Below are 24,364 nucleotides of genomic sequence, written 5' to 3'. Positions count from 1 at the left end.
TTCCTTCACACAATTATATATATTTAGCACTATGCCTGAAGGATGTGGGTTCTCTGTTCTGTGCCTCAACTCCAAGAACAACCTTAGCCTCTCTGACACACCTGGTTGAGTGAAATTTACTGCAAGCGCTCATAGGAACACAAGTGTATATAACAAAAAGAGAAGGGTTGCCCAGTGGGACTTTATAGTGTAGATACCTTTAACTTGGTTGTGAATTAGTACCAGAAAATAGATACAAGACCATTTAGTGGTAAATTAACTGAACGTATTGGTACGGGTTAGTATAAATTGCGGTTTGAGCAAAAGTGGACACACAGAAAGTAGGTTCAGACACAGTCCTCAAGAAAGTATAACCACAATGTTTACTTAGAAAAGAGTTCTGCACCAACAGACTAGAATTAGCTATTATACTTTTAGTTAGTAGTACCTCAATACTACTGCAGACACAGCTCATCCCTGTGAGTAGTCCCAGAAGAACACCTCCCACACATAGGTAGTTACTCAGAGGGAGGAGCTGTACCTGTAGTAGTATTGAGGTACTACTAACTAACTAAGATGGATGGTCATGGGAAAGACTGTATTTGTTTCACCTTTGTTTTTGGTGTGTGGTGGAGGTTATTTTTGTGTGGCTTGCTGCTTTGTATGCAGGGAGATTTGGGATGGATTTGTGTGGGGAGGTGGGGTGTGGTTGCAGCATTGGGACACTCGTGGAGATTTGGGAGCTGCGTGGATGGATTGGGAGTTGGTTGTTGGTTGTGAGTGTGGTTGTATGTTTGTGTAGATGGATTTGGGTGTGGTTTTGTGGGTGTTTGGGTGGGTTATGGGTTTGGATGTGGTTGGATGTGGGTTATGGTTATGTATGATATAGGTGGTATGTGTGTTGCTGTATTAGGTAGATCTCAACATCTAGTGGCCCATTAGCACAGACATGTACCTACTGAGTGAAGTATCCTTTTTATTTTAGTTATTGGGCAACATCTTGGTCCGTCTGTGTCTCGTATATATGGTCCAGTATCCATCAGACCTGGCCCTGGGTTTCTACCAGAGGCCAGTTGGTCATCGTATGACAGGGATTTTTTCATATGCATCTAGAGGTTTTATCAATATATAATGATAACATTGGTGAGCACAAATATTCACTTACTTATGAACAATAAGTGTCTACTCTAAATACATTTTTAATGTATAATATCTTCTCTTCTTTCAAACTTCATAACAATGTAGATACACATTAAAGTTCCCTAAAGAAGCAGAGAAAGTGTTCTGTGAAACGCGTTGGACTTTAATGTACTTGTGCAAGCACGGGATATGTGTAGCAATTGAAGCCGTTATGCTATGATATTGTACACATGTTTTTTATGTCTGAATTGGATACCTTTTTAATTATGTTTATACAATAAAACGTATAATTTTTTATGATACATACATGTATGTGCTCATCTCAGCGGCAACACCATTTCCTACAAAGTCCTGTTCCTTTAGTAGGGGTACGCCTTGTCCCCTCTTTTCTTTTACAATTTGATATATATTAGGATGCGGATATGGAGAGTTGTCACTGGAACTGGTATAATATACTAAAATTATGCTAGAAGTAACTAATAATCAGCAAAGTCAACAATAAGCTGTGCATACAAAGATTAACTGCAATGTGAATACTAATACTGTAACTAATTTAGAGTGCACTCTAAAAAAATGGATAGGATATGGTGCAATGTCCCCTGAGAGGTATCTCTTAGCATAAACAATAGGTGAAGGTTTCTATGCAAATACTGTAAAGGGACAATCTTTAGTCCTAATTCATCAGCCGGTTCGTGTTGGGGCTCAATTGTACCATTGGTGCACATGAGAATTGTCCAACTCAAGCTAATAGGGAGAAATAATGCTACTAGATGGCTTTATCATCAGTTCCTAAAGAGCTCTTTCTCTCTCTCTAGCAGCAGATAGTAAATCCCCACAGCAGCAGCTCACCAATTGCAACAATATTGCAGCTCACCTTTCGGTCACACACAGTGATTAGTTCACTCACTGATCTGCACGCAGGTGACTGGCTTCAGCACACCTAAACTCTGCACTCCAGATCCTACTCAAGCCTCTATTTTGCAGCAGCGGTGGTGTACATTGGACAGAGATGTGCACTCTCCAGTCTTCCTCCTGACAAGAGGAAGCTGTGCATTGTGCAGCTTGATAAAATGCAGCTCTCTTCCCCCTCCTGGCAATCTCCCTCTGGGAAATGCAGTTAAAATTCTGAATTGATTATAGTAGAATTTCTCTCCTCTGGATCATGGGCAATGTAGTATTTTAGGAATTTATCAGCCAACTCCTGAGGTCTAAAACACATGACAAAACCACAAGTTGCCACAGTGCTGTGCTTTCTCACTCACTCACTCACTCACTCACTCACTCACTCACTCACTCAGCACCGCAGGGCAGAACCTACAGAGGGAAGCTGCAGCCTGCGTTTCTCTTACTCTCTATTCTTAGCCAAGCTCCTGGTTATGTATGTGTGTGTCACTAAGCTAGGTGTTAAGAAACTAGCTCCTATCCATGAACAGTGCAATTTTCACCATGTGCATTAATGCAAATAACAATTAACTGATTCATTTGTCCTGGAATCTAATATATTTGTAATGGAAATGTGCAAATAAGTACTGTAAAAAATAACCGTAATATTAAATGTTCTTATAAAACAGGCAATGGAATTATTAAAGTTCATAAAGACCAAAGTCTTCAAACCAAATATATAATTTCCCTAGTACATTAAGGCACATTTCCTATGCTTTGTACATTTAATATTTACTTTTGGGCACATAAATAATTAAGACATTTTAAGACATGCCACAAAAATGTTTCAGAGCAGTTAAATGAAGAGGCCTACATTTTGAAAATATGCATGATCAATTCCAGATTTAAATCTGCACTGCTCGAGGTACATTAAAGATCATGGGCAGTGTGGTATTTTAGGAAATCATCAGCCAACTCCTGAGATCTAAAACACATGACAAAACCACAAGCCACACATTATGAGATCTGAAAGCTGTAACATGAGTGACCTAATTTATTCCATGTGGGTTTTCCTGTTTGATGTTCTTAGACTCATTCTACGTGATGTGAATAATAAAAGTCTGTGGTATGGTTTCTCCCTGGGGAATTATTTTAACCGTATTTTGAATAGTAATTTGAGGACACAAATTGGATTTCTTATGATTTCACTAAATTCTCTTCCAACGGCAAGTAGTTACAGTAGTTGAAAGTTCCAGCTTTAAAGCAAATGTGCAGATTATGTCTTGATTACATTCAGGAATATTCACATATTTTTCCAGTGCAGGGATGAGATACAGTAATTGCTTCCATCTTAGTAGTGCTGAGCCTAAATAGAGAGTGTGTTACTTCCTTAACTGATGACTGCTTCTCCTGTTTTTTTATTTTAACATATTGTTTAGTTTTCAGATATCTATGTGGGTTGATTAAATAGTTATTTTTTTTTTTTTTAAGCCAGACATGCATTGGTAGACCAAGGAATGCTCACTTAGCTAGAGGTTTCGTGGGCTAAGGTACTCAGCTTTCTTCATATCTCACCATGGTGAAATTTTTGCATGCCTTCACATTGGTTTGCTCTTATGTTGCAGTCCTAGTTCACTTGAATAGATGTCTTGGGCAGTCTGGGAAAGAAACATAGTGCACTCTTAACAAACAATGAAGACTGATATAACATATACTATGTGGTCTATTTAAAATATTTGTTGTTTTTGTGATGGGTTAAGAGGAGCAGTGATATTTAAATATATGTTGTGTTGCAAAGTTACTTCAAGCAAGGAAAGATCATGGTAAGATAGGCCGTTGTTATGGCAAAAAAACATTAAACATGCTGAAAAAACAAAAAGGAGCCTTCTAGGGCGAGAAAAATGTGGTTGGAAACACTGTATGTATCGTCAGCTTTTAGTCTGTATATACTGTGGATAAGTATGCTAAGTAAAAGTGGTGGGCAAGTCGTTCAAGAGAAGTTTTATACAGCACTTGGTGCTGTTGTTGGCAGTGAGGGGGTCAAATTTGGTTTTAGGTGATAATGGGCTGAATGTGACTGGTCTTGATTTGCAAAGTGTTTGCTGAACCAATCATATAATTTGGGAACTTGAACGCTATACCAAACCCCATTAAAATCTATGGAGGAAGGGAACAAATCCTGCAAAAAAAATTGTGTTTTTCAGGACTAATTGGCACGGGATTGTTAAACATAGGACATGGGGAGTTGAATACTGCCACATAGCATAAGTTCCAATGTACAAAAAAAAAGCGTTTGAATAGAGTTTACATATGAACCAATGGAGGTGAATTATTTAGTATATATAGTATGGACCAAGTGGTATAGACCACCCCTCCTGATGGTGTCCTTGGTGTGACGAAATAGGGGAATTCCACTCGGCTATACACAGAAAATCAGCAGATGATATGCCAGGACGGGCACCAGCAATTGTGAATGTTCCTAATTTTAGTTTTTAAACTGTGGATTTTAATAAATATTATGTGCTATGAGCTGTCTGTCAGCTTTAATTCTTCAATGCATGTGAGTGTTTTGAGAATCTCAGAAACAAAGACTGCAACCAGAGGCCTTAATGACCTACCTTGGTATAAGCTAGGGTGGTCATATCCATTCGGTGAGTGTGGTCCCATCAGGGCAAAAAGCACTATCTTTCACACATTGGAAGGCTGGTGGTGAAGAGTGTGACACCGTACTATAAAATAAATCATTCTTTGAAGCACAGTCACTTTTTGAGCATGGGCACTTTGAGAGCCAATCATTCTTTGCCACATATTTTTAAATTTTTTCCACATATTTATATTATCTCATTATTTTATTTTGTTTGATTTATTGGATTGCATACATTTTTTACACTAGATTATCTCTTATTTAGGTATCACCCTTACTCCTATTATCCAAATGTTATTTGGCATACACAATTACCCTCAATAATAGCTAAAATTCGTAATATGCTTAAATGATGGTTTCTTTTCTTATTTACTTTTTTTAGGCAGGGTAACTGCTGTTAAAGTTAATATTCTCCCCAAACTTCTTTATTTGTTTAGGGCCCACCCATTCAGATTTCTAAATTCTATCTCAACTAAATTCAGTTTGACCTTAATAAATTTGTATGGCACACTGGACCACCTAGACATACTAGGCTAATTTTGTATCATTCCCACAAGTAAAAAGTTCTAGGCTTACTGCAGATATGGCTCTATTATCTAGCCTCTCAATTATCACAGATAGCGCAATGGAATATAATAGATCCTAAGATTCCCTGAATCATATTTAAAACAAATCTATTTCTCCATTTTTTTTCTTTCAGGGTTCCTATGGTCTAATACAACTCCCATAAAATAAATAGCAGAACTTAATCTTTTAGTAGCCCAATCTCTCAAGCTCTGGAATCTTTACAGGGGCAACGTCTCTCCTTTCTCCAAAATTTCACCTTGGACCTCATATTTGAGGGATTCCAAATTTATAGCAGCTTTCTTTCAGCCTGGTGATTTCCATTAATGGAGATCCCATGTTATGTCTACTCTTTGAATTTCCAATCAGATTCTGCTATTGTGACATTTTCATAGCTTCATAGTTCAAAACCAGTACCATCTCCTGAATTTTTTCATTTGCAATCAGATATTTTTATATTACACTCTGGATCCACCCCCTACCCACCTCCGAGCACCGACCCTTGGATCCACCCCCTACCCAGCTTCCAGTACAGTCCCTTTTAGAGAATATAGAGCCAAGTATAATTTTGTAGTGGAATGTATGGAATTTGGTTATGATAAGAAGAAAAGCAATAAAATAGATCCTCCCACAGCCAGCAGCAATAGCCCCCCCCCCCAGCAGCAGCAAAGGATCTCCCAGCAGCCAACATCAATAGACTCTCTAGCAGCCAGCATCAGTAGACCCCTCCCTAAACAGTAGATCCCTTCCAGCAACAATTAACCCCCAGTATCAAAAGATCCTCCACCAACAACAATAGATTGCCATGCAAAAATAGATCCCCTCCAGCATCAATAGATCCCCCAGCAGCCAGCATCAGTAGACCCCCCCCCCCCAGCACCCCTTGCCATGGCATACATTCAGTGCTGGAGGTGCAGGAACTGCGTTCCCCCGCGTTCCCACTGAAAAAAAGCCCTGATTATTTGTATTAAGCCTCTATTTTTATTATGCAGCATTTCTTTGTTATGTCTTTATTTAATAAAACTTTGTATACAAAAAGAAATATTGCACTGACATGCTGCACATTATGTAAGCATTTTTACTAGTCCATGTTGGAGGAGGGAGAAACTAAACCAGTGTTATCATGAAATTAAAATTAAAGTGTATTATTTTAGGCAAAAGAGCCAGAAATTGTTCATACTCAGTGAACACTACGGCAGTCTTTGTAGACCACATATTAAGATGGAGATACTTGGCATGTTTTATCATAAAATAAAAATTAGTGTATGTTTTCTAAGGCTGCATTTTCAGAGGCAGGGACCAGGCAGGCACTACATCCGCCATGTTACTGAAGCCCAAATCATATACCATACAGCATTATAATGTGACAAGACTATGTTCTGCAGAGATAATGATAATAAAGTACAATAAACATCCTGGCTAACTATAAGTGGGAAGATGGTTATGTATGGGCCTCCTTGGATGTGTGTTTTCTTTATACATCAATTCCACATGAAGTGGAACTTACCGCACTGCAATATTTTTTGACTAAAGGCCCTAATATTAATTAAAGGGACAATTTAGCATTGATAGCACTAAGTTCAGTTTAGAAAATAACTATTTTTTATTTCTGAATGAGTTTTATTTAAAAACACAGGGCACAGCTAAGGTGCCAATTATGCCCCATGCTATGCAAATATAACCATTGGTTACTGGGAGGAACATTCTTTATGTCACAACAACCCTTTCGCTCAGTATATCATCTTTTATGGTTGATATATCTATGAAATATTGATTATTTGGAATGGTAGGTTAGAGTTATTCTCATCCTTTGTGATCCATTGCAATAACAATAGCTTGGGCCTCCAGTTCACTCATGTGACCGATCATGATAAACGACAACAAGGGCGCACCGGCCTAGTGCATTATCTCTTAGACAGGTTTATTAAAATAATAGATTAAAAATACTCACAAACGAGTTTCTTGATAAAAAACACATCAAATAGAATAAAATCCTCAGCAACAAGATCGGGATTGAATCATCCCCTGAAGCCTTGCAGGCTTACGTGTTTCAAGGCAGCGCCTCTTCCTCAGAGCCTCTGAGGAAGAGGCGCTGCCTCGAAAAGCGTAAGCCTGCACAGCTTCAGGGGACGATTCTATTCGATCTTGTTGCTGAGGGTTTTATTCTATTTGATGTGCTTTTTATCAAGAAACTCGTTTGTGAGTATTTTTAATCTATTATTTTAATAAACCTGTCTAAGAGATAATGCTCCACAAAAACCTACCAGCAGCAACTGTTACCTACTTTACAATAGTTGCCACCATCCTTCCTGGCGCAAAAATATACCCACAAGTCAGTTCTCAGAGGAGACATTGTGCCTGGTTGGATGACTGCAAAGCACAAAGTAAAACCATGATAAGCAAATTTAAACAGAAGAGTTATCCAGACCATCTAATACACAGTGCTTATAAAAGATATTTGGACGATTAACCGCTTACCCATTGTTCTACGTCTAATATTGAGAACACCAACAATATGGCATTTATTACGGGATTCAATAGCAATTATCAGGCTATAATTTGAAAAAAAGCAATGGCACTTACATCATTTGGACCCTAAATTAGGACCTAGTTTTCATGAGGCACTTGTTGTCACATTTAAGAAGGCACACAGCCTCAAAAATATCATTGCCCATTGTGAGTTGCAAGATCACAACATCAATAGACAAAGGGTAATGGACATTCGATTTATGTTTGACCACCGAACAGGAATCTTTCAGTACAGGAAGCGAGGCTGTCTAACTTGGCAGTTCATAAATCCCAGACAATCATCCTTTTATGATGTGGCAGGTAGAGAGTACACTATAAAGGAATTCATCATATGCTCAACAGAGTTTGTGATATATGTCTTAAAGTGTCCATGTAATCTTTTGTTTGTAGGTCGCACAAAGCGTACGCTTTGAAAAGAGTAGGTGAACATTGTAGATTTATTATAGAGGGTTGTGATGAACACAGCGTGCCACGACATTGACTTACACATAATAATGATATATTTGGACTGGTAGTTTTAGGGACTGAACATACTGTATTTTGAAATGTGACCTCATGGACAGTGAAATATTACTGAATTTATGTAGGGATGAGGCATTTTGGATCTATAAATTAGGTAATCTGTCACCCAATGGGCTCAATGAAGAGCTGTTTTTTTAGGATTGGTCTCCCCTTCTTGGCCTCACATCAAAGATTATTACTGTTATGAAAACTATTACTATATTTTTTATTGTTTTTTTTTTTTATGTTATGTTATTAGGGCATTCTGTTTGGGACCTCTTAACATGTCATCTTAGAGACCCTGTATGCTTTCTGGTACTATGGGTAATAAAGCCGCCTGAGGACTTTATGTTAGCAGTGATGCACTTCCAGTCCAACAGAGCAGCTTAGTGTCCCCGCTGGCGTGAATGCTGCAGCTTCCTCCACTCTCACCTTCCAGGGAGCATGGATCTTGCCACATTATACCCACTGGTCAGGTAGTTTGTGAGAGTGCGCCTCAGACAAGAGGCTAAGAGGTGCTTTTCATCCGCTGTACACCGAAAAAAACAGTGTAAGCACCAATTATGATTGCTGCTTTTATGTGAATACCATTTACTCTCTGTGGACTTTGTTTTTAACCCCCTCATTGACTCAATAAAGTGTCCATTGGATTTTATATGAGATTGGCACATTAATTCAACAACACTGCCAGAGTGTTTATTCCATGGGCATGTAGTTAAGCATTATGTGTGGCATTGGAATTAGTCCACAATTGGCACTCACAGCCAAGTAAATTATAAAGACAACAGCACTATCATCTGGGTTGTTTATTGGGACATCATATATACTTTCAGGGTCCTTGTGTTTGTGCTTTTACCCTTAAGTGGATTTCTATAGCAGCAGGACTATTGGGACTACTTTAGTCACTACTGGTCAATAAGGTTAAGTGCCTCGGTATTTTGTTTGTATAGCTTGAAGCTTGTGGGCCCTGGTGCAAAAGTTGAATTGGGGCCCCCTACAAACACCCACTGCTTCCCCTGCATGCTTCCCCCGGGCATTCTGACTTTACTGAGTTACCTGGCGCAGCAATCACTTTTCCCCAGCGACACAGTGTTAAACGGGTAGGCAAAGTTTGAGAAGTGGGGATCTAACTGAACAACATGAAAGAGATCAAAGATCACAGGGATTCTGCACCCCTTTTTTTCCCTAGCAAGGCCTAACTAAATTGTAGGGAAGACGTAAAAAAAAATATGTCCCTGTAAAAATATAAACTCAGCCTACCTGGAAAGTGTCAGTCAGTAGGACAGTGAACAGTGGCAGTAGAGCAGTGGACGGTGTATGGACAGTGTCATTAGGGCAGTGATTTGTGTCAGTAAGGCAGTGGAGGGTATTAGTAGGGTACAGGACTGTGTCAGTAAAGGAGTGGACAGTGTCAGTAGGGCAGCGGAGGGTGTTAGTAGGGCACTGAATTGTGTCAGTAAAGCAGTAGACAGTGTCAAAAGGGCAGTGGACTGTGTCAGTGGAGCAGATGTTGGTGTCAGTAGGGCAGTGAACAGTGTCAGTAGAGCAGTGGACATGTCAGTAGGGCAGGGGTTTGTGTCAGTAGGACAGTGGATGGTGTCAGTCAGTAGAGCAGTGGACATGCCACAGACAGACACAGATTTAACCCCACAGCTGCTGGGGAGGGAGCCAAGTGGGTGGATCACAATTAGCCCCTCAATGGCTGGGCACCTTTACTATGTAACCAGTAGTAATTACTTGAAGCTCGCTGGTTATTTTACACCTACCATTTGTGGGAAGGTCAGTGTGGGGTGTGGTCTGTCAGTGGAGGGGGGGTAGGGGGTCAGTAGTTGGGGGTAGGGTTCTGTACATGACAGACAGGGTTCAGTAGTTGAGGAGGAGGGGCTTCAAACTGGGGCGAGTGGGGGGTCTGACTGTGCAGGGCAGGGGTATCATGGGGAACAGAATATATTGGGCTGCATTATAATCATATGAGATATAAAGGGGGTGCAGAATATCACAGCCTGCATTACTATCTAACAGTCCGCCACCCCCAACTACCACCCCTCCCCCACTCACAGATTCCCATTCCCACAACTACCCCTTCCTCCACTGACAGACTCCCCCACCCTCTTTCCTGTCTGTTGTAAGTTATTCATTGGGTCCTCTATATTGGACATGGTAGAGGTATCTGGCAAGTGAGGGCTTAATTGTTAGCCACCTGCTATGCTCCCTTCTCTGCAGCTGTGGGGTTATGTGTCACGTACCTGGAGATGGAGCCTGACGTGGAGAGGAAGGCGATCTCTTACACCTCCGGCCTAGTACCCCTGATAATGCAAACAGGAGACACAGAAGCCTGGAGTGGCACAAGTGCCTAGAAGTTCAGATGGTGAAGGCTGCAGATGAGGTCCGTGCGTACTTGGATGCAGACTGGATCGTGATGCAGACAGCAGGTACTTGGCAGACTGACTGGTCACAGGCAGCAGATGCTTAGCAGGCTGGCAGATCACAGGCAGCAGAGTAGTCAGGTTCAGGCAGGAGTTGGCAACGGCAGACAGGCAGACAGCAGGATAAAGCGGAGACGTTGTCGAAGAGCAAGCCAGGGTCGGTTCAGGCAGAGTTCAATCGTGGTCAGACGGATCAGGACAGCAACAGAGTAAACACCAGGAACAGGAAACAGGAAGCAGGAAGCTGTAGACCATAAGGCAAGGTCCTAGTGCAGCAGAGGTGTTTATATAGGCCATTTGGCGCCACTTAGTGGCAGGTGTGGAAAGTGAACAGGAATCCAAAGTCCATAGGTTTGGCTAAATAGGCTTTCTCCGTTGGTTAACAAACACTCTCTGTCTGCACATAACTATGTGCCTGGGCTTACTTCTTCTTCCCTGACACTGCCCCCCCCTTACGGGCAGCCTCCGGATGCCCAACTGAGTAAATTTCTCAGGGTACCTGCAGCGGAAGGCCTGAATTAGTTCCTGGGCGTGAACATTCGATTCTGGTTCCCACGAGTTTTCCTCAGGGCCATAGCCCTTCCACTTGATCAGATATTGAAGCTGATTCCTCCTTTTCCTACAGTCTAAAATGGCCTCTACCTCATATTCCTCTTCGCCATTGATGACCACTGGTTCAGGAGGACCTGAGTTCCGTTCTGGAAAGGGATTAGAAACTGTGGGTTTTAGTAGAGACACGTGAAACACAGGATGAATCTTCAGTGAGTCTGGCAATATAAGTTCATAGGAAACATCATTTATCTTCCTCTTTACTGGAAAAGGTCCCATAAATTTGGGACCAAGCTTTTTCATAGGACAAGCCAACTTGAGATTGGTGGTGGATAACCAGACTTGCTCACCTGGTTTCAAAATTAAATCTCCCCTTTTCTTCTTATCAAAGAATCTCTTGTTGTCCTCCTGTGCCTTAGAGATTGTTTCCCGCAAGATTCTGTTGTTATGTTGGAGAAATTCAAGGGTGTCTTGTACAGCTGGATTTGAAGAGTCAGGAACAGTATTGGACAGAAATAAAGGGTGAAACCCATAGTTAGCAAAGAAAGGAGATTGTTTTGTAGCAGAGTGTCTTGAATTATTGTATGCAAATTCAGCCAGCGGTAATAATGAAACCCAGTCATCCTGAGAAAAAGAAGTAAAACAACGGATATATTGTTCAAGAGTCTGATTTGTTCTTTCAGTCTGACCGTTAGACTGAGGGTGGTATGCAGAGGAAAATGAAAGTTCTATCTTTAGTTTTTCACAGAGAGCCCTCCAAAACTTTGACGTGAATTGTACTCCTCGATCAGAAACAATGTTTCCAGGAACACCATGGAGCCTCACAATTTCCTTTATAAAGACTCTGGCTGTTTCTATTGCGGAGGGAACCCCTTTCAAGGGCACAAAGTGAGCCATTTTGGAAAACCGGTCCACCACGACAAAGATGGCTGAGCACCCTTCAGATGTTGGTAGTTCTACCACAAAGTCCATCGAAATCATCCTCCAGGGTCTATCGGGGACTGGAAGGGGCCTAAGTAAACCCCAGGTCTTATTTCTGCTACTCTTGTTACGAATACAAATGGTGCAAGAACTTACATATTCCTTACAATCCTTCTCCAAATTAGGCCACCAGAACAGGCGCTGTACCAGATCTGTGGTCTTATGAACTCCGAAATGTCCTGCCAAGGGATGATCGTGGCATAGTTCCAGAACTGCTACTCGGACATTCTCTGGTACAAATATCTTATCCCCAGACCACAGTAAGCCTTCTCTAGCAGCAAGCGTTGTCCCAGGTGGAGAGGGAGCCCCCAATGAGGCCTGCTTGATTTGTGACAAGATATCTGTTTGCAGCAACAAAAAGTTTCCTGCAGATAATATAGTATCTGAAGTAGGTGGGTCTTTGGGGTCATCAAACATTCAGGACAAAGCATCAGGTTTGACATTCTTTGATCCTGGCCTGTAGGTTATATGAAACAAAAATCTTGAAAAAAAAAGTGCCCACCTGGCCTGACGTGGCTTCAAACGTTTGGCTGCCTTCAAGTACTCCAGATTCTTGTGATCTGTATAAATCAAAATTGGATGCGCTGCCCCCTCCAAGAGGTACCTCCATTCTTCCAGAGCTGATTTGATAGCAAGCAGTTCACGATCTCCCACATCGTAGTTTTTCTCAGCAGAGGACATTTTACGTGAAAAAAACGCCACTGGGTGTAACAGAGTCTTTGGGCCCTGGCGCTGTGACAGAACTGCCCCTACTGCGTTTTCGGATGCATCTACTTCCAAGACAAAGGATAACGCTGGATCTGGGTGGCTAAGAATGGGTGCTGATGTAAAGAGTCCCTTTAGAGTCTCAAAAGCAGCTTGTGCTTCAGGTGACCAACAGAACTGAATGCCCTGCTTGGTCAATTGAGTGATGGGGGCAATAATGGCAGAAAACCCCTTAATAAATTTCCGATAGAAATTTGCGAATCCGACAAAGCGCTGGACTCCCTTCTTGTCTGATGGTGCAGGCCACTCTAATATGGCAGAAACTTTCTGTGGGTCCATTTTGATGCCTTCAGTAGAGATGATCAACCCCAAGAACTGAATGCTTTGCTGTTCAAACTCGCACTTTTCTGCTTTGGCGTAAAGTCCATGTACCCTGAGCCGACCGAGGACCTTCTTGACATGACCTCAGTGAAGCTCCAGAGAAACAGAAAAAATCAGAATGTCATCAAGATAAACAATAACGAAAATGTCCAGAAAATCCTTGAAGATATCATTAACAAAGTGTTGGAAGGTTGCCGGTGAATTACATAGCCCAAACGGCATTACTAAATACTCAAAGTGCCCAAATCTGGTACGAAAGGCCGTCTTCCACTCATCTCCTTCTCGAATGCGTACCAGATTATAAGCTCCCCGTAAATCCAGCTTGGTAAATACTGTTGCTGATCTAAGTCTCTGGAACAATTCTGGAACTAACGGAAGGGGATACCGGTTCTTGACTGTAATTTTATTCAACTCGCGGTAATCCACACAGGGCCGGAGAGAGTGGTCTTTCTTTTCCACGAAAAAGATACCTGCCCCTGCTGGTGAAGTGGAGGGACGGATGAAGCCTTTACTTAAGCTGTCATCTATGTACTCTTTCAATGTCTCTAGTTCACGTACAGACAGAGGATAGATTCGTCCAAATGGGATTTCAGCCCCAGGCAGCAACTCAATCGGGCAGTCGTAGGATCTGTGAGGCGGAAGTGTGTCAGCTCCGCGTTTGCTAAATACGTCCAAAAAGTCATGGTAAACTGCTGGGACGGCTTGGTGTAATTCAGCATCAGAGTCCATGCATAGTAAGGGCAATGGTAGACCTGAAGGTCCTAGGAGGCAGTGTTCATGACAATATGAAGATTGAAAGTCCACTTTGCCAGTCACCCAGTCAATACTGGGGTTATGTGCCTGTAGCCAGGGTATACCCAAAATGACTGGAAATAGCGGGGATGAAATAGCGTCCAAACATAACAGTTCCTTGTGACCAGATGGTGAGGTTAGGACTGGCAAAGGTATAGTCTGTTGAGTGACTGTTCCAGATCTTATGCTGGAACCATGGGCCAGATATACAGAAAGTCCCTGGGCTTTGGGCTGCAAAGGTATCTGATGCTGAGTGGTAAAAGCCAGATCAACAAAGCAGCTGCAGGCTCCTGAGTCAATGATAGCGGAGACTGGAACGGTTCTTCCTGAAAGCTGGAACGAGATAGGGAGAGCAACATGAGTGGAACTAGAAAGCACTGGTGGCAGATTAACAGGTAAGATGGTCAGACACTTACGTGCCTTTGCTGGACAGTTCTGCACATAGTGCCCCGCTTCCCCACAGTAGAGGCATAGGTTGTTCTGGCGGCGGCGTTGACGTTCTTCAGGCGTTAGAGAGGTACGTAGCAGCCCCAATTGCATTGGCTCAGGTTCCTTAGCTGTGGGTGAGGCAGGAGCGGCTGAAGCCATGTTTGCTCTTGGCGGGGCTTTCCATACGGGAAACGCATGACTGGAGGACCTTTCCCACCTTCGTTCCCTGAGGCGGCGATCAATCTGGATAGAGAGATTAATAAGTCCTTCCAGTGAGCTGGGTACCCCTACACGAGCCAGTTCATCCTTTAAGGGTTCAGCTAGGCCCAAGCGGAACTGGTAACGCAAGGCAGCGTCATTCCAGCAGGTGTCAGCACTCCAGCGCCTGAACTCTGTCACATAATCTTCCACTGCCCTGCGGCCTTGCTGAAGCGAGTGAAGGGCCGCCTCTGCTGATGCGGATCGCTGAGGATCATCGTAGAGTTGTGCCATAGCGTCAAAAAAGAGAGTCAGGGTGGACAGCTTGGCATCGTCTTTCTCTAGCAGATGGTGAGCCCAGGCTTGAGGTTCGCCTTGAAGTAATGATATGACGAACCCAACCTTGGTTGCCTCTAAGGAGAAGGTGAGAGGTTGTAAAGCAAAATATAATTCACATGCGTTGCAAAATGCACGGAATTTGCTACGATCACCAGAAAATCTCTCAGGCATAGGAACTCTGGGTTCTGGAGGCAGCATCAGGACAGTGGGTGCAGCTATGGCTCCTGAAGAAGCAACTGGATTAGCAGGAGTCGCATCAGTCGCTGAAGTCGCCACTGCAGGAAGTGTCTGGATGCGATTTTCCAGTTGAGTGTACCCCTCTTGTAAGTTCTTAATGGCTTGTGACAATGCTGTAATGTGTTGGCAGATCTCATCCAGGGGAGATGCCCCTCTCTCAGGCTCCGACATGGCCTTATGGTACTGTCACGTACCTGGAGATGGAGCCTGACGTGGAGAGGAAGGCGATCTCTTACACCTCCGGCCTAGTACCCCTGATAATGCAAACAGGAGACACAGAAGCCTGGAGTGGCACAAGTGCCTAGAAGTTCAGATGGTGAAGGCTGCAGATGAGGTCCGTGCGTACTTGGATGCAGACTGGATCGTGATGCAGACAGCAGGTACTTGGCAGACTGACTGGTCACAGGCAGCAGATGCTTAGCAGGCTGGCAGATCACAGGCAGCAGAGTAGTCAGGTTCAGGCAGGAGTTGGCAACGGCAGACAGGCAGACAGCAGGATAAAGCGGAGACGTTGTTGAAGAGCAAGCCAGGGTCGGTTCAGGCAGAGTTCAATCGTGGTCAGACGGATCAGGACAGCAACAGAGTAAACACCAGGAACAGGAAACAGGAAGCAGGAAGCTGTAGACCATAAGGCAAGGTCCTAGTGCAGCAGAGGTGTTTATATAGGCCATTTGGCGCCACTTAGTGGCAGGTGTGGAAAGTGAACAGGAATCCAAAGTCCATAGGTTTGGCTAAATAGGCTTTCTCCGTTGGTTAACAAACACTCTCCGTCTGCACATAACTATGTGCCTGGGCTTACTTCTTCTTCCCTGACATTATGTCTGTGCAGCTTCTTAACTCCTGGTCTCTGCTCATACAGAAGGGCCGTAAAATCCTGTGTCTCTCATGTGTCCCCGGGAATCTGCACTGTTAATAATGATGAACAATGTCTATATCCCTGCTCACGAGCAGCTGTCACAATGCGGTGCTTCTGAATCCCTCCCATTAATTCCTGTACTCCCTGCCTCTATTGTTGCCCGGCGTGTATGGAGTTAAATGCTTTCAGGGGACTCTTTGTCTAGAGCTCACCACAGAACTTCCCTGATTGCTTTACTTTCTGATATGGAGCCGGCCAGTAGTGCTGCGAGGGGGGACCAGGAGGGCACACAGGGGGCCTAGGCAGAAAAAGGAACAGAACAGTGGGGACAGCATTACTAAATCTTATCGAAGGTATTTTCCTGCAAAAATTGAGTGCAAGTGGGGAAGAGTACTATTCATGTTTGATTTGTGCCTTTGAGCTGCTTCAGGAAAATACAGCTGATGATTCTTCTTGCTGTCCTGGCCCCCTGGGGCATAAGTAATACTGTTCATACTCGATGCAAACTATGTAGGCAGGATTAGTAGGCTTTGATAAGCCAGAATTAGCATAAACATTAGAGTGTATTATGCCAGATTAAATTATCCTAAAGACTAGATGTGCAGTATATATGTAATTGTGCAATGCTGCAAAATCTGAAGGAGAAAACAGAAATATATAAAAAAGACAGTGTCTTTTCTCTGTAAGAAGCAAAAGCAAGCAAAGATGAAAGATTTGATATGTAGTTTATTATTGTTTTTAATAGGATGTAAATTTAGAGAAAGAGAGCAGGTAGATTTTAACTGAAAATTAAAATGTACAGTGCATTTTTTCTGAGAAAGAATGTAATTTGCAGATTCAGTTGACAGTATTTAGGCCTTTTTGCTAAGCTGTAATTTCAGAGAGAGAGACCAGGTAGTTTATAATAAAGGAATCTTCTTGATTGAGGCTGTACACTAAAAAAGGCTCATAAAAATGAAACTTAAGAAATGTAGCCTGCAGCAAACATAAAAAAAACTCCCACTGAGGAGCAACACGTGGAAACATTAGGTGTTTTACTATTGCTGAGGCCACATAATGTAATTTAAAAACAACAGTACATATTTTTAAACTGAGAAACAGCTGCAACTTTATATACAGTAACTATGGCTGTAAAGGTAGTACATGATGATAATGATCACAGGCTTACAGTGGTGGCAGAAAAATGTTAAGGCTTCAGCCATCAGCAGTACAAGAAGCTGTTAATAGTGGAAGGATTTAGAAATGATAGCAGGATATAGTAATGATAACAGGAAGTGGAATTTGTGACAGGCCCAACAGCAGAGGAAGGAGATGCTTATAGTGTATGTTGGGGCCAGATTCAAGCCACTATACAGTGTTTGCTCCAGCAGGAACACAGAATTGAATGCATCACTGATCCCTGCCTCATCATGACTCACCATTCTGATTTCTCAAATGGTGATACAGTGCATGCATCCCGAATAAGGCCCCTAATGTGGTAAGAAAAAAAACTGATTCCCCTAGCCTGGCGAACTGCCTTACACTAACATTCATTGATGGCAGACTAACAGTGCATGCCCAAGCTAGAGTTCCAGCACAAGTGCATATACAGTATAGAAAATAAAGGAAGCCCTATCTCTAACCATTGCCTGAGGATGCATAACCTATTTGCCCTCTAATGGCTCCTTGTAAACTTCCTCTGCCTTTCCCTTGAGACCTCCCAGATATGATGGTAATGGGGGATTGGCTATTTTTTTTTGTTTTACCATCTATAGTAATGGGTGGATTTTCTGCAGTTAATTGGACCACAATGGTATGCACCCACACGTTTATACTGCTGTTGACTCATGGTCCCTCTCTCCGATCACTAACAGCAGTCCCTCTCTAAATCCAACACATCCTGACAAAAAACTGATTGGAGAGCTGACATTTATAGTGAGGGGCTGGCACATTAGAACCATAATATTGACCAGACTACTCGATCTAACCGTACCCAGTATATTGTAAAGCATTTTGAGTGATTTTCAGTGTTTGGCAAATGTTGGATAGGCAACGTTTTGATTGAACTCTGTATCACCTGAACATTAACCCTATCCCTAATTTCACCTAGAGGGTTTGACGTTTTGGTTGGTTTGCTAAGCAGCAGGGAGAGATGCAAAGTTAGTTTCAGGCAGGGATGTAACTGTGGAGAGATAGTGAATGTAGAAACACTGGAGATGGGCAAAAAAGGAAATTCAGTATCCAGTAATGGGAAAATGGTGAGAAATACAGAGTGCAGTGGTGGAAGCAGGCAATCAGTGTTACATCCAATAGTGCACACAATAAAGAAGGATGTGCAGTGTTGGGATGACTAAAGCTTTTAGAGGAAACTGGAAGGATTTGGTATAGTGCCCAGTTTGCGTGTTTCTATCTGTTACAGCCTTTGAAAAACCACAGATATTTTAAAATTTGAAATGACAATAGCCATATGTATCCACATTGTCCTGCTTACAAGTTTTAAAATACCTCTCTTTTTGAACCTAATTACAGAAATCATTCCTCTTCTTTCAGAATTTCTCTACTTGTAGATAAGAACTACACAAAGAATCTTTGGTGGACATTTGGGTATTTCTGCCATTTAAATCATTTAATACTTTAGCATTGACTGATTCTGTGCACTGCATATGCTATTACTATGACTGTGACAGGGCCAATGCAGGATATATCTAGACCCAAGCAGACACTCCCATACTTCTTCACTCTGTTTGCTTCTGTACTCTGGCCTCAGAGTAGGGCTGCAACAATTAGGCCATGGTGACAGTGTTCTGGCAAGGCTTATTGGCCTGCATCAGAAACAAGCTAGCCCGCAGCAAGCCTCCCCCTAACTTAAATTACTTGATTTTTTTACTATTCTTGTTTGATTTGTGCCTTGATCTCTTGCTTGACTTAGATTTTGGCTCTCGACAAGCAGCCAAGTCCATCGACTATTGAAGGGCTCAGTGGTGAATACATCTGGTAATGAGGCAAGTTCACAATTCTCATGACATCACCACACATCACCACACAATAGTGAGAGTTAGGAGAAGTTAAAATAGATAATTATATTTTAACCAAAGCATCTGCTTATTTATGAAAGGTTTGAAATCATAAGACCGTATACTTTTATTTAAACAAGTATATACTATTGTGATTGCTTCATTGTATATACCTTACATACATCTACTGTATATTTAACATAAAAAGTAAATCACAATACATATATACTGCACAATATTATAAACGCAACACTTGGTTTTGCCCCCATTTTTCATGAGCTGAGAAAAGTGTGATTCGTTTGTGAAGAGAACACCTCTCCAAAGTGCCGGACGCCATAGAATGTGAACATTTGCCTACTCAAGTCGGATACGACAAACTGCAGTCAGGTCAAGAGCCTGATGAGGACGACGAGCATGCAGATGAGCTTCCCTGAGACAATTTCTGACAGTTTGTGCAGAAATTCTTTGGTTATGCAAACCGATTGTTGCAGCAGCTGTCCGGGTGGCTGGTCTCAGATGATTTTGGAGGTGAAGATGCTGGATGTGGAGGTCCTGGGCTGGTGTGGTTACACATGGTCTGCAGTTGTGAGGCCAGTTGGGTGTACTGCTAAATTCTCTGAAAAGCCTTTGGAGATGGCTTATGGTAGAGAAATTAACATTTAATTCACAGGCAACAGCTTTGGTGGACATTCCTGCAGTCAGCATGCCAATTGCATGCTCCCTCAAAACTTGCAACATCTGTGGCATTGTGCTGTGTGACAAAATTGCACATTTTAGAGTGGCCTTTATTGTGGCCAGCCTAAGGCATACCTGTGCAATAATCATGCTGTCTAATCAGCATCTTGATATGCCACACCAGTGAGGTCGATGGATTATCTCGGCAAAGGAGAAGTGCTCACTAACACAGATTTAGACACAGATTTGTGAAGAAATATTTGAGAGAAATAGACCTTTTGTGTACATAGAAAAAGTCTTAGATCTTTGAGTTAAGCTCATGAAAAATGGGCAAAAACAAAAGTGTTGCATTTATAATTTTGTTCAGTGTATATAGCCATACTATCACTGGCTTGAACACATTCAGGCAAGATAATGCCAATTTGACATTGGAAAATAGATTTAAACCCTTCACTGACTGTCCTTTAGAGAGAAAAATGCTGTGTATCTTGCTTTATTTGGAGGTGGAGAGAGGAAATTATGTTTGCTGCTGAGTGCATGTGTGTGTTCTGCGGCTTCTTTACAGCCTCTCCACATGCACTACATGTGGAGATGCTAAAGTAGTACCAGGCTGCATGAGTGTTTTTAAAAGGGCATATTTTCTGCTGGCTACATTTTTTTACAGCTTGTCCCTGAGTTCACATTAATTTCATTGATAAGTGACTGCATGTGTATTTTAAAAAGGCATAATTCCAAACTATTTCTGGCTGCAATATTTTTTAAAGCCTTTAAAAAAAAGTGTTGTAGTCCTCGGAAATGTGTCATAGCACTGAAGCAATTTTTTTTCCTTTGGGAGGAGATGTGACAAGGTGATTTGCAGGTAGGAAAATATTGGAGACAGGGGTTGAGTGTTGTAATCCTGTAGCACAAAGTGCCCAAACAAGAACCTTTATATTAGTATCATGCGTCGTTAAAGCTTATATGACATTTAAGTGGTTGGGTTTACATTTACTTTAAAAACAATGCTCGTGTTCTTCGGATTGCAATGCTGGAGTACATTTTCTTATTGTCCTGCCTGTATTCAGAGATCTACACACCCAAAAATCCTTTTTATCCGTCTATGTTTTATATTTATTGAATTTTTTATTTTTTTGCATTGTTTGAAAGAAAAAAAAATGATGTTCAAGAAGTATGCACTTTAACCAATTCAGATGACATCACTCACATTCACAAGCCCATAGATAAAATAATCTAAATAAAATAAAGTTAGGCATACATCAGTTAGGCCTATTATCCCTGATTAAAACTGTACTGCAGTTGGCCAATTTCACATTGCTGAATCCTTTGTGGTGTCTTCATTTTTTTTTAAATTTAAAACCCCTTTATGCCATTTCTAATAGGTTAATGAAACCAGTCAGTATGGCTTACAAGGCACAGTACACCTATTTCAAAAACGTGATAAATGCACCCACATTTATAAAATAAAAAATGTGCATTTATTAAACTTTTTCATTGAAACATGCAGAGCATTGCAACAGTAATCAGCACATGATGAGTACAATGCACAAACTCCAAGCCTGTACAGAGTAATGGACCTTTTGTTATGGGTCTGGAGGAAGTAAACAATGAACTAAAAGTGTGGTAATGGATCTGTTAATGGATGATATACGTAGCTGTGTGGGGGGAAAAACCTAAAATATGGGTGTAAGTCTTTAACAGAACAAAATGCAAATTTTTTCTATATGACTATTTATAAAGTGTTCACAAAATAGTCAATTATTTAGCTGCCTAAACACTTTTTTGTAACACAATGAGCTGCATTCCATCGATCTACATGTCTGCGGCAACATAAAAAGGCTGTCCTTAATTCAGGAGATATTATTGCTTGAAAGTGTTTTACTTAAAGCCTTGCCATCCCTTCCCTATGATTTCCTTCCCCTTTGCTTAAACAGGGCAGGGACACATTTACAAGGAAAAGAAAAGCATAAATTATAATAATTAAAAAATATATAAAAATGCTAGTCTATAGGGCTTGGCATGGGTGCCAATGTGGAAGGAAGCAGACTGCATTTCCATGTAAACTATGACAATAGGATTTCTAATATCATTAAACTACTGACTCTCCTGAGCTCTGGAGTCAGGAGACAGAACAGAGACAGTAAATGTTTTCCCTTGCATTACTCGAAGATGACAAGGTGCAATAAAGATGAATAAGTCACACCAGACCATTCCATCTAAGATAACACTGATCTGCTGCCATTGGAAACAAAAAGAGGGAGAAACATAGGCATAACAAGTATGTTCAAGAAATATGCACTCTTTCTGACTAGAGACCCCTAAGCTACAAATCAGCGGGGTGGTTGGAAGAGACTGGGGGCCCAGAACCCCTATCTAACCTGGCACATAGGACAGGAAGTGCTAGCTACACTTAGCAGGGGATACATGTGGCACCTCTTCAGCCATGAGCTTAATGACAGATGCCTCAGCACCACCTCTGAGATATCCTAAGCCACAATGAGTGATGTTTTTACTTGCAACATCTCTTTGAAATACATTACAGGACAGATCCTGGCATAAAAGGAGAGGTGATACTTCTACAACAGGACCTACGGAAAATATGAGAATGGATGGCAGCTTTAGACGATGTCTGAGCACTTTGAAGGATGACAGTGCCCCTTTAAAAGGTGACATACAAGCAACCTTTACCAAAGTTGTAATCCATGACCAAAATTTGGAAGATCTGGAGAACAGATTACAAAGACACAAGGTCTGTACCTTGGGGTTGCCATAACGCGTGCAGGGAAAAAACCTATTGCAAATTTTGAGAAATGACTTCTGGAAATCTTTGGTAAGTACAGCTTTACATCTCTATTCACAATAGAATGAGCCAGCAGAATTCCAAACCCAAACATCCTTTTCCTCTTGGAAATTTACCAAGGCTGCTAACTTATAAAGAGAGAAACATTGCGGTTGATTTACTAAAGGGAAAAATGATGTGCACTTTGTAAAGTGCAGTTGATCTCTGCAAGTGCATTTGCTCCACAGCTTAGTAAATGACCAGAAAGTCTGCTGACTTCCATCACCCAATCATGTACAAGCAAAAATGCTGTTTTTTTTCATTTCCCTTGCACTTGATTGGGTTATTGCAAAGTGAAGCTTTACCTAATGTTCTAAGCTCTAGATCAATTACACTTGCAGAGGAAACTTCACTTTGCAAAGTACACAGTCAACCCCATTATCAACAATGAAGCTAGCATCAAAGCAATAGGCAAAATAGCATGATATTAAGAAGTGTTTATGCTCTCTTCAGCTCTCCTACGCCATGATGTATCCTGCTAAATTACCAGTCATGGTAGACAAAGGCCATGACTAAGGCCCCCAAGACAGTGGTTACAGGGATGGAAAGAAAAGAACAACACTTCATAGTTTGACTAGCTAAGTAATCTGTTCTGTGATTCTTAGATTATGGATATTTATTTTATCCCTCATGTCCTACAAAAGCAGTGAGTAAAATTACACCTACTGGAAACAAGACTTTACATACTTTCTCTGGGGGTTTTTTTCCCACTAAGCTTTTCCCTAACTGCTGTGTCCGGTGTTGAATTTATGCTTGGTTATTTGTTTGCTTGGCTTATCTCAGGCAGAATTCTGTCATTACATTTTTTTTTTGCCTGTCATGGATCTTATTCTTCAAAAGACTTAAACCTCTCATGCTTTACACTCTGGGAACTTTCCCAATGGCTGAGACAGACTAATCATCCTATGTTGTACCCTTCTTGCTGCTGCAACTGCTGACCAATAGAGATTGGCCCCACTTGAGTTAATTCTTCTTGCCATTATTAGTATTATATTGCATTTATATAGCTCCAACAGTTTGCATAGCGCTTTACAATATAAAGGGAATATAAAGGGAAACAGTACAATTACTAATTGTAATTAGAGTTGAGCGGACACCTGGATGTCCGTGTTCGGCGGGTTCGGCCGAACTTGAAAAAAAAAGTCCGGGTCCGTGTACTGGACTTTTTTCGAACTTTACCCGGACATCGAACCCCATTGAAGTCAATGGGGACCCGAACTTTCAGGCACTAAAATGGCTCTAAAAAACAAATGGAAAAGGCTAGAGTGCTGCAAATGGCAGCAAAATGTAGTTAAGAGCATGGCAAGTGCTCTTAAAAAAAATTCCCCTTTAAATTTGTAATTTTTAAATAGCAGATTAGAACAGCACAGAACGCTGCACACAACAGATTGATAAAATATATTTTTTTCTCCCTCCTCCTCCTCAGTGGGCTCAAGTGAGGGCAAAAAGATTGTTCACTGCACCACCCCCCACACAGCAAAATCGATGTAGATCGCTAACGGACGATTGTTCTGTCCTGTGCCTCCTCATCTCTCCCTGCCTAATCTCTCCAGCCTGTCCCTAAAATGCTCAAATATCTTTCCCTGCCTATACTCTGACCTGTCCCTGCATTCTTTTCTGCACAATGTTGTTTTACTCTGTCTGTCCCTAATCAGCAGCAGCCAGCACCGTTCTGTGTGCTCTCTCCCTACACTACAGCAGACTGACGCACCGCACTGTGTCTCTCGA

This window comes from Pelophylax lessonae, assembly GCF_965119305.1.
Source record: "Pelophylax lessonae genome assembly, chromosome: 1".
Lineage (NCBI taxonomy): Eukaryota > Metazoa > Chordata > Amphibia > Anura > Ranidae > Pelophylax > Pelophylax lessonae.
This window is presented reverse-complemented; position numbering follows the sequence as displayed.